Source organism: Cervus canadensis, chromosome 7 (genome assembly GCF_019320065.1).
Source record: "Cervus canadensis isolate Bull #8, Minnesota chromosome 7, ASM1932006v1, whole genome shotgun sequence".
NCBI classification, from domain to species: Eukaryota; Metazoa; Chordata; class Mammalia; order Artiodactyla; family Cervidae; genus Cervus; species Cervus canadensis.
The window spans coordinates 2,375,725-2,390,554 of record NC_057392.1 but is presented as its reverse complement, the minus strand read 5'-3'; positions in this window follow the sequence as shown (position 1 = coordinate 2,390,554).

Here is a 14,830-nt window from a genome sequence, read left to right as displayed (position 1 = left end):
GGCCCATAAGTAAGTATTCAGTCCAGGGTATGAAATCATATCTCCCTGTGATTCAAAGCAAGTGAACACTACCACTACTGAACCTGAATATTTATTGCTCTTCTTTTCCTACTCATTTCATCTCCAACTAAGTGGTAGCAGGAGTTGTATTGAGATGAAAGAGATTTAGACAGAATCCAGGATTCCAAACATCCAATTCAGTTCAGTTGCTCAGTCATATCCAACTCTTTGCAACCCAATGGATTGAAGCACAATCCATTGAAGGCTTCCCTGTCCATCACCAACTCGTAGAGCATGTTCAAACTCATTTCCATAGAGTCAGTGATGCCATCCAAGCATCTCATCCTCTGTCCTTTCCTTTTCCTCCTGACTTCAATCTTTCCCAACATCAGGGTCTTTTCCAAAGAGTCAGTTCTTTGCATCAGTTCTTTGCAAAGTATTGGAGTTTCAGCTTCAACATCAGTCCTTCCAATGAATATTCAGGACTGATTCCTTTAGGATTGACTGGTTTGATCTTGCAGTCTAAGGGACTTGCAAGAGTCTTCTCCAACACCACAGTTCAAAAGCATCAATTCTTTGGCACTCACCTTTATTATTATTTTTTTTTCATTTATTTTTATTAGTTGGAGGCTAATTACTTCACAACATTGCAGTGGGTTTTGTCATACATTGACATGAATCAGCCATGGAGTTACATGTATTCCCCATCCCGATCCCCCTCCCACCTCCCTCTCCACCCGATTCCTCTGGGACTTCCCAGTGCACCAAGCCCGAGCACTTGTCTCATGCATCCCACCTGGGCTGGTGATCTGTTTCACTATAGATAATATACATGCGGTTCTCTCAAAACATCCCACCCTCGCCTTCTCCCACAGAGTCCAAAAGTTTGTTCTGTACTTCTGTGTCTCTTTTTCTGTTTTGCATATAGGGTTATCATTACCATCTTTCTAAATTCCATATATATGTGTTAGTATGCTGTAATGATCTTTATCTTTCTGGCTTACTTCACTCTGTATAATGGGCTCCAGTTTCATCCATCTCATTAGAACTGATTCAAATGAATTCTTTTTAATGGTTGAGTAATCTTCCATGGTGTATATGTACCACAGCTTCCTTATCCATTCGTCTGCTGATGGGCATCTCGGTTGCTTCCATGTCCTGGCTATTATAAATACTGCTGCGATGAACATTGGGGTGCACGTGTCTCTTTCAGATCTGGATTCTTTGGTGTGTATGCCCAGGAGTGGGATTGCTGGGTCATATGGCAGTTCTAGTTCCAGTTTTTTAAGGAATCTCCACACTGTTCTCCATAGTGGTTGTACTAGCTTGCATTCCCACCAACAGTGTAAGAGGGTTCCCTTTTCTCCACACCCTCTCCAGCATTTATTGCTTGTAGACTTTTGGATAGCAGCCATCCTGACTGGCGTGTAATGGTACCTCACTGTGGTTTTGATTTGCATTTCTCTGATAATGTGGAGCATCTTTTCATGTGTTTGTTAGCCATCTGTATGTGTTCTTTGGAGAAATGTCTGTTTAGTTCTTTGGCCCATTTTTTGATTGGGTCATTTATTTTTCTGGAATTGAGCTGCAGGAGTTGCTTGTATATTTTTGAGATTAATCCTTTGTCTGTTTCTTCATTTGCTATTATTTTCTCCCAATCTGAGGGCTGTCTTTTCACCTTACTTATAGTTTCCTTTGTAGTGCAAAAGCTTTTAAGTTTCATTAGGTCTCATTTGTTTATTTTTGCTTTTATTTCCAATATTCTGGGAGGTGGGTCATAGAGGATCCTGCTGTGATTTATGTCGGAGAGTGTTTTGCCTATGTTCTCCTCTAGGAGTTTTATAGTTTCTGGTCTTACATTTAGATCTTTAATCCATTTTGAGTTTATTTTTGTGTATGGTGTTAGAAAGTGTTCTAGTTTCATTCTTTTACAAGTGGTTGACCAGTTTTCCCAGCACCACTTGTTAAAGAGGTTGTCTTTTTTCCATTGTATATCCTTGCCTCCTTTGTCAAAGATAAGGTGTCCATAGGTTCGTGGATTTATCTCTGGGCTTTCTATTCTGTTCCATTGATCTATATTTCTGTCTTTGTGCCAGTACCATACTGTCTTGATGACTGTGGCTTTGTAGTAGAGTCTGAAGTCAGGCAGGTTGATTCCTCCAGTTCCATTCTTCTTTCTCAAGATTACTTTGGCTATTCGAGGTTTTTTTTTGTCAAATTGAAAAGATAAAAACCATATGATTATCTCAATAGATGCAGAGAAAGCCTTTGACAAAATTCAACACCCATTTATGATTAAAACTCTCCAGAAAGCAGGAATAGAAGGAACATACCTCAACATAATAAAAGCTATATATGACAAACCCACAGCAAGCAAGCATTACCCTCAATGGTGAAAAATTGAAAGCATTTCCCCTGAAATCAGGAACAAGACAAGGGTGCCCACTCTCACCACTACTATTCAACATAGTTTTGGAAGTTTTGGCCACAGCAATCAGAGCAGAAAAAGAAGTAAAAGGAATCCAGATAGGAAAAGAAGCAGTGAAACTCTCGCTGTTTGCAGATGACATGATCCTCTACATAGAAAACCCTAAAGCCTCTACCGGAAAATTACTAGAGCTAATCAATGAATATAGTAAAGTTGCAGGATATAAAATTAACACACAGAAATCCCTTGCATTCCTATACACTAACAATGAGAAAACAGAAAGAGAAATTAAGGAAACAATGCCATTCACCATTGCAACAAAAAGAATAAAATACTTAGGAGTATATCTACCTAAAGAAACAAAAGACCTATGCATAGAAAACTATAAAACACTGATGAAAGAAATCAAAGAGGACACAAACAGATGGAGAAACATACCGTGTTCATGGATTGGAAGAATCAATATTGTCAAAATGGCTATTCTACCCAAAACATTCCTCTTTCTTAACCTAACCTTGCTTTTACTGTCTTACTATGTGTGTGGGCAGGGGTTTGAGGCATGGTAAGTGTCAGCATTGGTAAATGATTGACATTTACCAATCAATGGTAAATCATGACTGAAGCAGGCTTAACTACAAATTAGGATCACAAGGCTGGGTACTTACACACCTCTCCCTCTCAGGTCCCACCCTACTGATTGGTTCTGGGCTTTGATAAGATGTTGACAGGGTGGGGGTTGAGTTAGCCGTTAAGACAAATGTAGCTGAAGATTATTGGAAAGGTTGTTTGCACTGATTTCTCTAAACAAGATTACAAGAAATAAACACATTTCTTTCTTTGGATGATATTATGTTTGCTTGTGATTCCTGCAACACTAACAGCCATCTTGAAACCCTGAGGTGCCTAACCCAAGAGGATGAGCAGATGTGCTATGGGGAGGGGCATAAATGAAGATGGTAGAGGCTTCATTCTTGATAATATTGGCTCAGAGCCACTCTATCTTCAGATTTATTTCTATGTGCAATAGTATATAGGCTTTAAGATATTTTTCAAATTTTTAAAAATTATTTGCAGCCAGAAATATTGTGAGACTCACCTGTTTTCATGGAATGACTAATATCACTAGCTCTGACTGACTATACAGATTTAGTTAAAGCCTAGGCTGAGGCAACTATTTTAAAGTGTGATTAGGGTGGTTCTCAATTCAGAGGATGGATGGTGATGGGTAGGAATATAAAGTTAGAATCATCTACGGGGATTTTATAAAAACAGACATATATTATATCTCAGCTCTTTGGGAAGAGGGGGTGTATTGGAATCATGGGGGTAGGTATTATATACAGAGAAAGAACTAGGGAAACATTTTGAAAAACTTCCTAGGTGATTTGGATATATTTCCACACACTCCTCATCTAGAATAAGGAAACTATTAGCTTCTTACTAATCATTTAAATTAGGGCTTCCCTGGTGGCTCATTGGTAAAGAATCTGCCTGCTAGTGCAGGAGACGTGGGTTCAATCCCTGGGACAGGAAAATCTGCTGGAGAAGGAGAAGGCAACCCACTCCAGTATTCTTGCCTGGGAAATCCCATGGGCAAAGGAGCCTGTCAGGCTACAGTCCATGGGGTCACAGAAGAGTTAGACATGACTTAGAGACTGAGCATGAGCACCAGCTATCATTTAAATTACAAGACTCTTTAAATTTCAACTCTATAGTAAACTAGAGTACAAGAAATACCTAGTCTTTGTGGTGGTCTAGGAATCATTAGATTATGCTCAACTGATCCTCCCCTCATCAGTTTCCTTTACAGGGTGTGTGCTAAGTTGCTTTAATTGTGTCTGACTCATTGTGACCCCATGGACTATAGCCCACCAGGCTCCTCTATCCATGCAATTCTCCAGAACCATGATTAAACATTGTCTTCATTATTCACAAATCTTGACATGTTGTTCACTGGCTAAGTAATGTGCAACTCTTTGCAACTCCATGGACTGCAGCGCTCTAGACTTCACTATCCTTCACTATCTCCCAGAGTTTGCTCAAACTCATGTCCACTGAATTGGTGATGCCATCCAACCATCTTGTCCTCTATTGCCCCCTTCTCCTCCTGATCCAATCTTTACTTGGGTATAAAATACTTGTATATATATGTATATATATATATATATATACACACACACAACTTATAAAAATATAATTTGTACAGTTGCTTATCTCCAAGAATCTCAAGGACTTTTTTAGGAGAATCAAATGTTTCTTGACATATACAATCATCCTGTTGGTTGTTGTGGCACCCAGTAAGCCAGATCCCCACAGCCAGTGTCTTGATGGCAGAGTTGTCACTGTGGCTGGTCTGGAACTTTTCTCCCACAGAGTAAGCTACTTTTGGCTCCAAAGAAAGTACTTTTGCCCCAGCAGGGCATGTTGGTCACTAAGTGTAGGGTTCAGGGAAACAGTACTTTCAGCTCATGTGTCCAGCCCCTCCTCTCAAGTGCTCTGAAGTTGTTGGCTGAGGACAGATTTCCATGGCCAGAAACCACCACTTCCACTGGACCTGCATATCTTATCTGGAGACTGGAAGCCAGAATTTTCTCCCTGAGAGCAAGCTTTCTTTCAGTTCTCTTATGGTCCTTATTCATTAGCCTGGTTGGTATGTCCAAATATCAGTGCTGTTTGTAGAAGGCCTTTTGTTTTTCCTCCAGAAGGTTTTCTAACCCCCCACTGAACATAAGTTGATGCAATATTCAAGGGTTGATTTCCTTTAAGATTGTCTGGCCTTCTCATGGTACTTACCAATATCTAGAATGATCCTATAATTCGTTTGTAATATAAACCCTATGAAGGCAGAGTGGCTTGCTTTGTGCACTGCTGAATCCTCAGTTTACATCAATACGTTTTGGATCATGTGTGTGCTCAGTCACTTGAGTCATGTCCGATTCTTTGTGAACCTATGGACTGTAGCCCGCTAAGCTCCTGTGTCTATGGGATTTTCCTGGTAAGAATGCTGGAGTGGGTTACCATGCCCTCCTCCAATGGATCTTCTCAACCTGGGGATGGCACTCGGGTCTCCTGTGTCTCCTTCATTGCAGGTGGATTCTTTGCTGCTGAGCCACTGTGGAAGCCCATTTTGGATAACATCATGAATGAAATCACACAGATACACCTATGCCCTTTTGAAGGAATTAGATGAGTTTTACTAAAGCTGGAAATGTCTGATCTTCTTTTTGAAGCAGCCCTAAGACAGGAAAATGAGTGTAGGAGGGCATGCAGGTACATAGAGAAGTGTGTGAATTTCTCCAGAAACTGCAGGTGGTCCGCAGTGCAGGGTGTACGGTGGTTAGTGAAAGGGGAAGCTGGCCAAACATCCGTGAGTCACATCATCTTGGAGCAAGGGCTTAGCAGGGGGTTGGAGGTGGTGACATTTATGTTTCAGGACAATTCAAAGTTATTTCTCCAAGTGGGATTTGCAGTATACAGCTTCTTAGGTTTCTCCAGGATATGAATCTGGCATTACTGCCTGGGCTGATCTGGGATGGAATAAATAGAGATTCGACTCTGAAGGGCATTGTTGTGTTACTGAAGGCTGGCATCTAAGGCAATATTTGTGAAGTTGCGCTTCCTCATTCCCAGATGGCCCAGTGATAAAGAATCCGCCTGCCAATGCAGAAAACACAAGAGATGTGGCTTCGATCCCTGGGTTGAGAAGATATCCTGGACAGGAAATCCCCAAGAATCCCCTACTCCAATATTCTTGCCTGGAAAATGCCATGGACTGAGGAGTCTAGAGGGTTACAGTCCATGGAGTCCCAAAGAGTCGGACGTGACTGACCACACACACACACATCCTTAGTTGGTCTTTTCCATCCTTCGCTTCTTCCACAATGCTTTAGATCCACCCAGAACCTTGGGGGAGGGTTGTTACTGCCTCTCACAATGTGGCATTTCTCATAAGGACTAGAGCTACTTGTTCATCTCTTGGGGAGCATGGTTGTACAAGGCAGACAAGGTTAGTGGAGGAGTTTATCTTTTTGAGAACCTGAGGAGTACACCACCCATTGTATTTCTTGCTGCCTTGGTTCATTTGTATTTTAATTGTCTTCCTGATCATCCTCTGAACTCAATGAGTGTGGAGCCAGGCTATAGTCATCATTATTTCATCCACATTTGACAGTGTTTTCAAATCAGCACTCAATAAAGCTGTGTAAATAAATGTCATGTTTAGACTTAAGTTTTGTTTTTGCTTATGGTAAATATCTGCATTGTATTCTTGGCTGGATTGGTTGGCTCTTGTCTATAACAACAGTTGTAATTTTATCAGACTTGTGCAAATTGCCTCATCTTTAAAGGGAAATATTAAATAAAATTCCACCAAGCATTTTTTTTTTTTTTTTTACTTAAGAAAAGTTCTCCCAGCTCTTTTATCACTGGTGCAGGGTTGTAGGTGTAGTGTTGCTTTTTGAAACAGATACTCCTCTGGTTGAATCATGGTTCTGACACAAACCAGTGATGAAGAATGGTAAATAATCACACTACTTTGAGCTTAACTGTCCTCTTCTATAAAATAGAGACAATGGATCAGTTTTATAGAGGGTTGTGGTAAATATTAAAAGGAGATAATAAATGAAGAAAGCTTTGTATTCAGCCACATGATAAGTACCCATTCATGTCAAGTTCCAAATTTGACTCTTCTAAATGAAAAAGTAAAATGTCACTTATTAAGGGGCTGTGCCAAATAGAAAACACTTCATCCAATGGTAACTCAAACTTGTGAATTACTCACTGAATTTCTTAGTAATTTTCCTAGATGGTCCTTGGAGCTAGATCTGAATGCAGAGTTCAAAAGAACAGCAAGAAGAGATAGGAAAGCCTTCCTCAGTGGTCACTGAAAAGAAATAGAGGAAAGACTAGAGATCTCTTCAAGAAAATTAGAGATACCAAGGGAACATTTCATGCAAAGAGGCACACAATAAAGGACAGAAATGGTAGGGATCTAACAGAAGCAGAAGAGATTAAGGAGAGGTGGCAAGAATACACAGAAGAATTATATAAAAAAAGATCTTTATGACCCAGATAACAATGATGGTGTGATCACTCACCTAGAGCCAGACATCCTGGAATGCAAAGTCAAGTGGGCCCTAGGAAGCATCACTATGAACAAAGCTCGTGGAGGTGATGGAACTCCAGTTGAGCTATTTCAAATCCTGAAAGATGATGCTGTGAAAGTGCTGCACTCAATATGCCAGCAAATTTGGAAAACTCAGCACTGACCACGGGACTGGAAAATGTCACTTTTCATTCCGATCCCAAAGAAAGGCAATGCTAAAGAATGTTAAACTACTGCACAGTTGCACTCATCTCACATGCTAGCAAAGTAATGCTTAAAATTCTCCAAGCTAGGCTTTAACAGTACACAAACTGAGAACTTTCAGATGTCCAAGCTGGATTTAGAAAAGGCAGAGGAATTAGAGATCAAATTGCCAACATCTGATAGATCACAGAAAAAGCAACAGAGTGCTAGTAAAACTTCTTTATTGACTACACAATAGCCTTTGACTGTGTGGATCACAACAAACTGTGGAAAATTCTTTAGGAGATGGGAATACCAGACAACCTTACCTGCCTCCAGAGAAATCTGTATGCAGGTTAAGAAGCAATAGTTAGAACTGGACATGGAAAAATGGACTGGTTCCAATTGGGAAAGGAGTATGTCAAGGCTGTCTATTGTCACCCTGCTTATTTAACTTATATGCAGAGTACATCATGTGAAATGCTGGGTTTGATGAAGCACAAGCAGGAATCAAGATTGCCAGGAGAAATATCAATAACCTCAGATATGCAGATGATATAACCCTTGTGGCAGAAAGTGAAGAGGAATTAAAGAGCCTCTTGATAAAATTGAAAGAAGAGAGTGAAAAAGCTGGCTTAAAACTCAACATTCAAAAAACTAAGATCAAGGCATCTGGTCCCATCACTTCATGGCAAATAGATGGGGAAACAATGGAAACAGTGAAAGACTTTATTTTCTTGTGCTCCAAATTCACTGCAGATGGTGACTGCAGCCATGAAATTAAGATGGTTGCTTTAGAAGAAAAGCTATGAAAACCCTAGACAACATATTAAAAAGCAGAGCCATAACTTTACTGACAAAGGTCCATATAGTCCAAGCTATAGTTTTTCCAGTAATCATGTATGGATGTGAGAGTTGGACCATAAAGGAAGCTGAGTGCCGAAGAGTTAATTCTTTTGCACTGTGGTATTGAAGAAGACTCTTGAGATTCCCTTGGACTGCAAGGAGATCCAACCAATCAATCCTAAAGGAAATCAGTCCTGAATATTCATAGGAAGGTCTGATGCCGAAGCTGAAACTCCAATATTTTGGCTACCTGATGCAAAGAACTGACTCTTTGGAAAAGACCCTGATGCTGGGGAAGATTGAAGGCAGCAGAAGGGGACGACAGAGGATGAGATGCTTGGATGGTATCACCAACTCGATGGATGTGAGTTTGAGCAAGCCCCAGGAGTTGGTGATGGACAGGGAAGCCTGGAATGCTGCACAGAGTCGGACAGGACTGAACAAATGAACTGACTGACTTGCTGAGTTTCTTAAGTAGTTTTCTTAGATGGTCCTTGGAGCTACCTTGCACATGTGCATGCTAAGACACTTCGGTCATGTCCGACTCTTTTCGACCTCATGGACTATAGCCTGCCAGGCTCCTCTCTCCATGGGGTTTTCCAGGCAAGAATATTGTAGTGGATTGTCGTGTTCTCCTCCAGGGGAGCTTCCCAACCCAGGGATCAAATGTGTGTCTTTTATGTCTCCAGCATTGGCAGGTGAGTTCTTTACCACTAGCCCCACCTGTGAAGCCTGGAGCTACCTTGATACTTGCTTATTTCAATACTTTGAAATATCAGCCTCCTGAACATCATTGCTGTTGAGAGTCATGATGGCTGATGGAGAGCATCACTCTCTCTCTCTGAATCCTAGTGACTGAAGGTGAGCTGTTGTCTCTCATTTGGTAATTTTAGATAGTGCATGAGCATCAGGTAGGAAAACAAGTGTTTTGCTTAGGACTGCAGAAGTTGCAGTGTTTGTTTAATGATTACTATAGCTTGCTTTGTAATTTTGATTGCATGGGTAATCCTGCACCATCTAGGGAACTTTCGGAAAGTAATGACAATAATTTATGACCATGTGGTTTCATCTGGATGCTCAAGTACTTGGTCAGTGTCCTGCTTGCATGCTCCATTGCCTTCCTGATGGACCCATTCTCCTCCTGCAATATTTTTCCCTTTCTTGGTGAGACATTGTATAATGGACACTGAGACTGTGTGAAAGACAAAGGAAAAAGAATGTGTGTTGGGAAAGGGAGATTGGGAGAAATTTCTTTCATTGTATTTTTAGCATTTCAATCGATGAAAAAAAAAACAACAGTTTTCTTTCTTCTTTTTTTTCCAAGAGAATGGAATATAAAGTCAGTACAAATTAGGTCCCTTGGTGGCTATCCAAAGTTTTAAAAGAACTTGGAAAATTCCTGTAGGCTTCAGGTAAACTCTGTGAATGTTTTCTTTTAACTGTGTATTTTTAGATAATTGAAAATGAATTGAGGTAACTTTCCATGGCTTACAGTTACTCATAAGCATGTTTTATTCATGATGACAAGCTCCTTCAAGAAATAAAATAAAAGCTTCATGTTTAAGTCAAATTCAGATTTTGGGGGAAAGACAGGAATGATAAAGTTAAGAGAAAACAGTAATTGAGCATCTACTTTCTGCCTATTGCTTTTGAAAATGTGCCACATCCTGAAAGGAAATTCTGTTTATGGTCTCCAAAAAGAAAATGAAGACATCGGTTCAATTCTCCAATAAGCCAGTCCCAAAGAATTTCCTTTGAAGTTGTTTTATAAGCTTCTCCACTGAAAACTTTAAGATAAGTTATAACCCTGCTTTGTGCTTTGAAAATAAATTCAGCACATTAATTGTATTTATGGGAGAAAGTAGTAAATGTCCCAGAATGAATACACAGCTGTAATTTACCCGGCAGCAAATGCTACTGCCCATAAACTTCTCTTCTTCGCTTCTCCTGGTTTATGACATCAGCCAGCCTCACAGATGAATCACTGCTTTGTGCGCCATCAGGTCCCTGCTCTATGTAAATTTCTACCAAATGCATATCAAATAGGATTATTACTTATGGCATATTTTCTTTGCTGATTTTCCAGGAGATTAAATACAGTCTCTACTTTATAGGGAGGGCTTTGGTTTATCTGAGCTACATATTCATTTGGGTTCAGAAATACTTTGGTATCACTGGCAGAATATGAGGTAGATGCCAGGAGTCTCTGCATCAGAAATTGAGAGGTCCTGTAAGGAAACCTTATCTTATACAGGAAAGAATTGGGTACATACGTGAGCTTGGTCTGAAACTGAGCCACGTCTTGCCATCAAATGGAAGAAGTGGCTAATGCATTGTAGCATGTGTCACACTGTTCTTTAGTCACTAAGTCATGTCCAGTTCTTTGTGACTCCATGGACTGTAGCCCTCCAGGTTTCTCTGTCCATGGGATTTTCCAAGCAAAAATACTGGAGTGGTTTGCCTTTCCTACTCCTGAAGATCTCCACTCTGGGATGGAACCCATGTCTCCTGCATTGGCAGGCTGATTCTTTACCACTGAGCCACCAGGAAAGCCCCCTGTAACACTAGTACAATGGCCATATATACACACTTGAGTTTTAGGGGCAAAATTGTGCATGCTGCTGCTGCTGCTAAGTCGTTTCAGTCATTTCTGAGTCCAAGAGACCCCATAGATGGCAGCCTGCCAGGCTCCCTCTTCCCTGGGATTCTCCAAGCAAGAACACTGGAGTGGGTTTCCATTTCCTTCTCCAATGCATGAAAGTGAAAAGTGAAAGGGAAGTCCCTCAGTTGTGTCCAACTCTTAGCGACCCCATGGACTGCAGCGTACCAGGCTCCTCCGTCCATGGCATTTTCCAGGCAAGAGGACTGGAGTGGGTTGCCATTGCCTTCTCCGAATGGTGCATGGGTAAAACTAAAAGAGCTACCTTTCTATCCAACTTCTCTGTGCTGTGTTGAGAGCAAAGGACAGCTTTGGTGGTCAGGGTAATAGAATTGTAGTAAAGGGGGAAGCAGGCAAATTCCACTTTGGCCAGGGACACTTCTGGCTTGAGTGAACTGACACTTCAGGTAACCCAGGTGCAGTGGTGAAGAGGCCCTCAACCATGTCACATCAATACTGGCAGGAGATTGGACCTTGAAGGAACTGGGAGGCACAGGCTTTGTCAATCCATTGCTTTCCTCCTTCTGGAGAGCAGGTGAGGCTGCTTCATGTACCACTGGGAGCAGCTAAAGCCTCTGGACTTAGCAGCTGCTGAGAGAATGGGTGGTAAGCCCACACTTGCTGGTCCTTAGAGACTTGGAAGCAAGTGTGATGTGACTTTGAGGAATGAAAGGATCTTCACACTTTGGGGAATGAAATCCAGGATAATGCTGTTTATTACTAATACTGAGACACTATTTCCATCTGTAGGGTGATGTGATCTGAAGCTCAGTTCAGTTCAGTCACTCAGTCGAGTCTGACTCTTTGCGACCCCATGAACCACAGCACACCAGGCCTCCCTGTCCATCACCAACTCTCAGAGTCCACCCAAACCCATGTCCACTGAGTCGGTGATGCCATCCAACCATCTCATCTTCTGTCGTCCCCTTCTCCTGCCCTCAATCTTTCCTAGCATCAGTGTCTTTTCCAATGAGTCATCTCTTCGCATGAGGTGGCCAAAGTATTGGAGTTTCAGCTTCAACATCAATCCTTCCAATGAACACCCAGGACTGATCTCCTTTAGGATGGACTAGTTGGATCTCCTTGCAGTCCAAGGGGTTCTCAAGAGTCTTCTCCAACACCACAGTTCAAAAGCATCAATTCTTCTGCACTCAGCTTTCTTTATAGTCCAAGTCTCACATCCATACATGACCACTGGAAAAACCATAGCCTTGACTAGACGGACCTTTGTTGGCAAAGTAATGTCTCTGCTTTTTAATATGCTGTCTAGGTTGGGCATAAGAAATAGGGATAATTCACTTGCATTCTCTAATTTCCCATTTATTCAGTTTATACTTGTTTTGGATATGAAGTGAAAGTGAAAGTATTAGTCACTCAGTCCTGTCCAACTATTTGTGACTTCATGGACTGTAGCCTACCAGGTTCCTCTATCCATGGGATTTTCCAAGCAAAAATACTAGAGTGGGTTGTCATTCCCTTCTCCAGGGAATCTTCCCAACCTAGGGATCGAAACCAGGTCTCCCACATTGAGGCAGACTTTTTTTACTGTCTGAGCTACCAGGGAAGCTTTGTTGTTGATGTACTAATGGTTAAAAAAAAAAAAATCCTCAATCAATGGTAGAGCCTTTACTAATCCATTTTTGTAACTTAGCTCTGTGCTATCAAATATTGCAAATGATTTTCCAAGTAAATATCACTTGATCCCAACAAATTCTCTATGATCTCCTACACTTGCATTGGTTCTATCTCCTATGCCAAAAGTGTATACTTTTTGGATTTCTCTAGTGGTCTAGAGGCTAAGATTTCATGGTCCCAATACTAAGGGTACAGGTTTGATCCCCAGGTCAGGGAAGGAGGTCCCACATGCTGTAACTAAGACCTGGTACAGCCAAATTAAAAAAATATATATACATACACATACATGTATATATATATATAAATTAAAAAGTGTTTGCTTCTCTAGTGCTCCCTGCGCCACCAGACCTAGACGAAGTGGTAAGAACTGAGATTTATGGGTTTTAAGATCCAAATGTAATAAAAAAAGTAAATTAAAAACCATGATCTTGCTCATATCTGTTTGAAGAGGGTAGAGGCTAGAATAGTAGCACCAATGTATTTAAATTACTTTTCAGGCCTTTTCTCTGATTTCTCATTGATCATGCTGTTTGATTTCCTGTGAGGTTATCTGAATTTTTCAGACTTACTCAGGTGAATCAGGCTTGTTTTTTATCTCCTGTCCATTATTTGCCTCTCATGACTCTAAGAGATGTTCGAGACCAATTCACAGTTTACTTCTTTTGTTTTATATTTTAAAGGTTTATTTATTTGTTTATTTTTGGCTGTGCTGGGTCTTTGTTGCTGTGTGCAGTCTTTCTCTAGTTGCAGTCTTTCTAGCTGGGGCTACCCCTTTTCTTGGTGTGCAGGCTTCACATTTTGGTATTTTCTCTTGTTGTGGAGCATGGGCTTCAGGAGTTGTGGTGTGTGAACTCAGTAGCTGTGACTTACTGGACTTAGTTGCCCCACTGCATGTGGAATCTTCCCGGACCAGGGATCCAACCCGTGTCCCCTGAGTTGGCAGGCAGATTCTTAACCACTAGGTCATCAGGGAAGTTCCATAATTTATTTTTAAATAGATAGAATACTGTCAAAAGTTTGAACAAATTCTAGCCAATTATCAATGAAAAATAATTAAAAACAAAGCAGGAGCCATGTAAACTCTTTTTAAAAATAAATTAAAAATATTTGCAAGGAAGAACACACACATGCCATTCTATTCTACTTTTAGCAAGTGCTTGTCCCATTAATGCAGTTCTCTAATAATTTAAAACTAAATGACAAAAGATGTATAAAACCCGAGAGAAGTGGTCAAAGAGAAACAATAGAGGTTTTGGAGTCTGAAATATACTTATTATGATAATAAATGAAATGTGCTCAACTCAAGGAGTTATTACAGAAAAATAAATTCAAGCAAAGTAGGAATTATTAAATATGAGAGTTGAAATTAAAGAGAGAAAACTTCTGAAAAAGATGTTAAAAATGAGAACCTGGTGCATTGAAAATAATTTTTAAAAGACATCTTTTTGTTTACACCAGAGATAAATCCACGAACCTATGGACACCTTATCTTTGACAAAGGAGGCAAGGATATACAATGGAAAAAAGACAACCTCTTTAACAAGTGGTGCTGGGAAAACTGGTCAACCACTTGTAAAAGAATGAAACTAGAACACTTTCTAACACCATACACAAAAATAAACTCAAAATGGATTAAAGATCTAAATGTAAGACCAGAAACTATAAAACTCCTAGAGGAGAACATAGGCAAAACACTCTCTGACAAAAATCATAGCAGGATCCTCTATGACCCACCTCCCAGAATATTGGAAATAAAAGCAAAAATAAACAAAAATAAACAAATAAACAAAAAGCAAATAAAAACAAAAATAAACCAAAAAAAGCAAAAATAAAAGCAAAAGTAAACAAAATAAACAAAAGCAAAAAGCAAAAAAAAACACAAAAAATAAATAAAAATAAACAAATAAGCTAATTAAACTTAAAAGCTTTTGCACAACAAAGGAAACTATAAGCAAGGTGAAAAGACAGCCCTCAG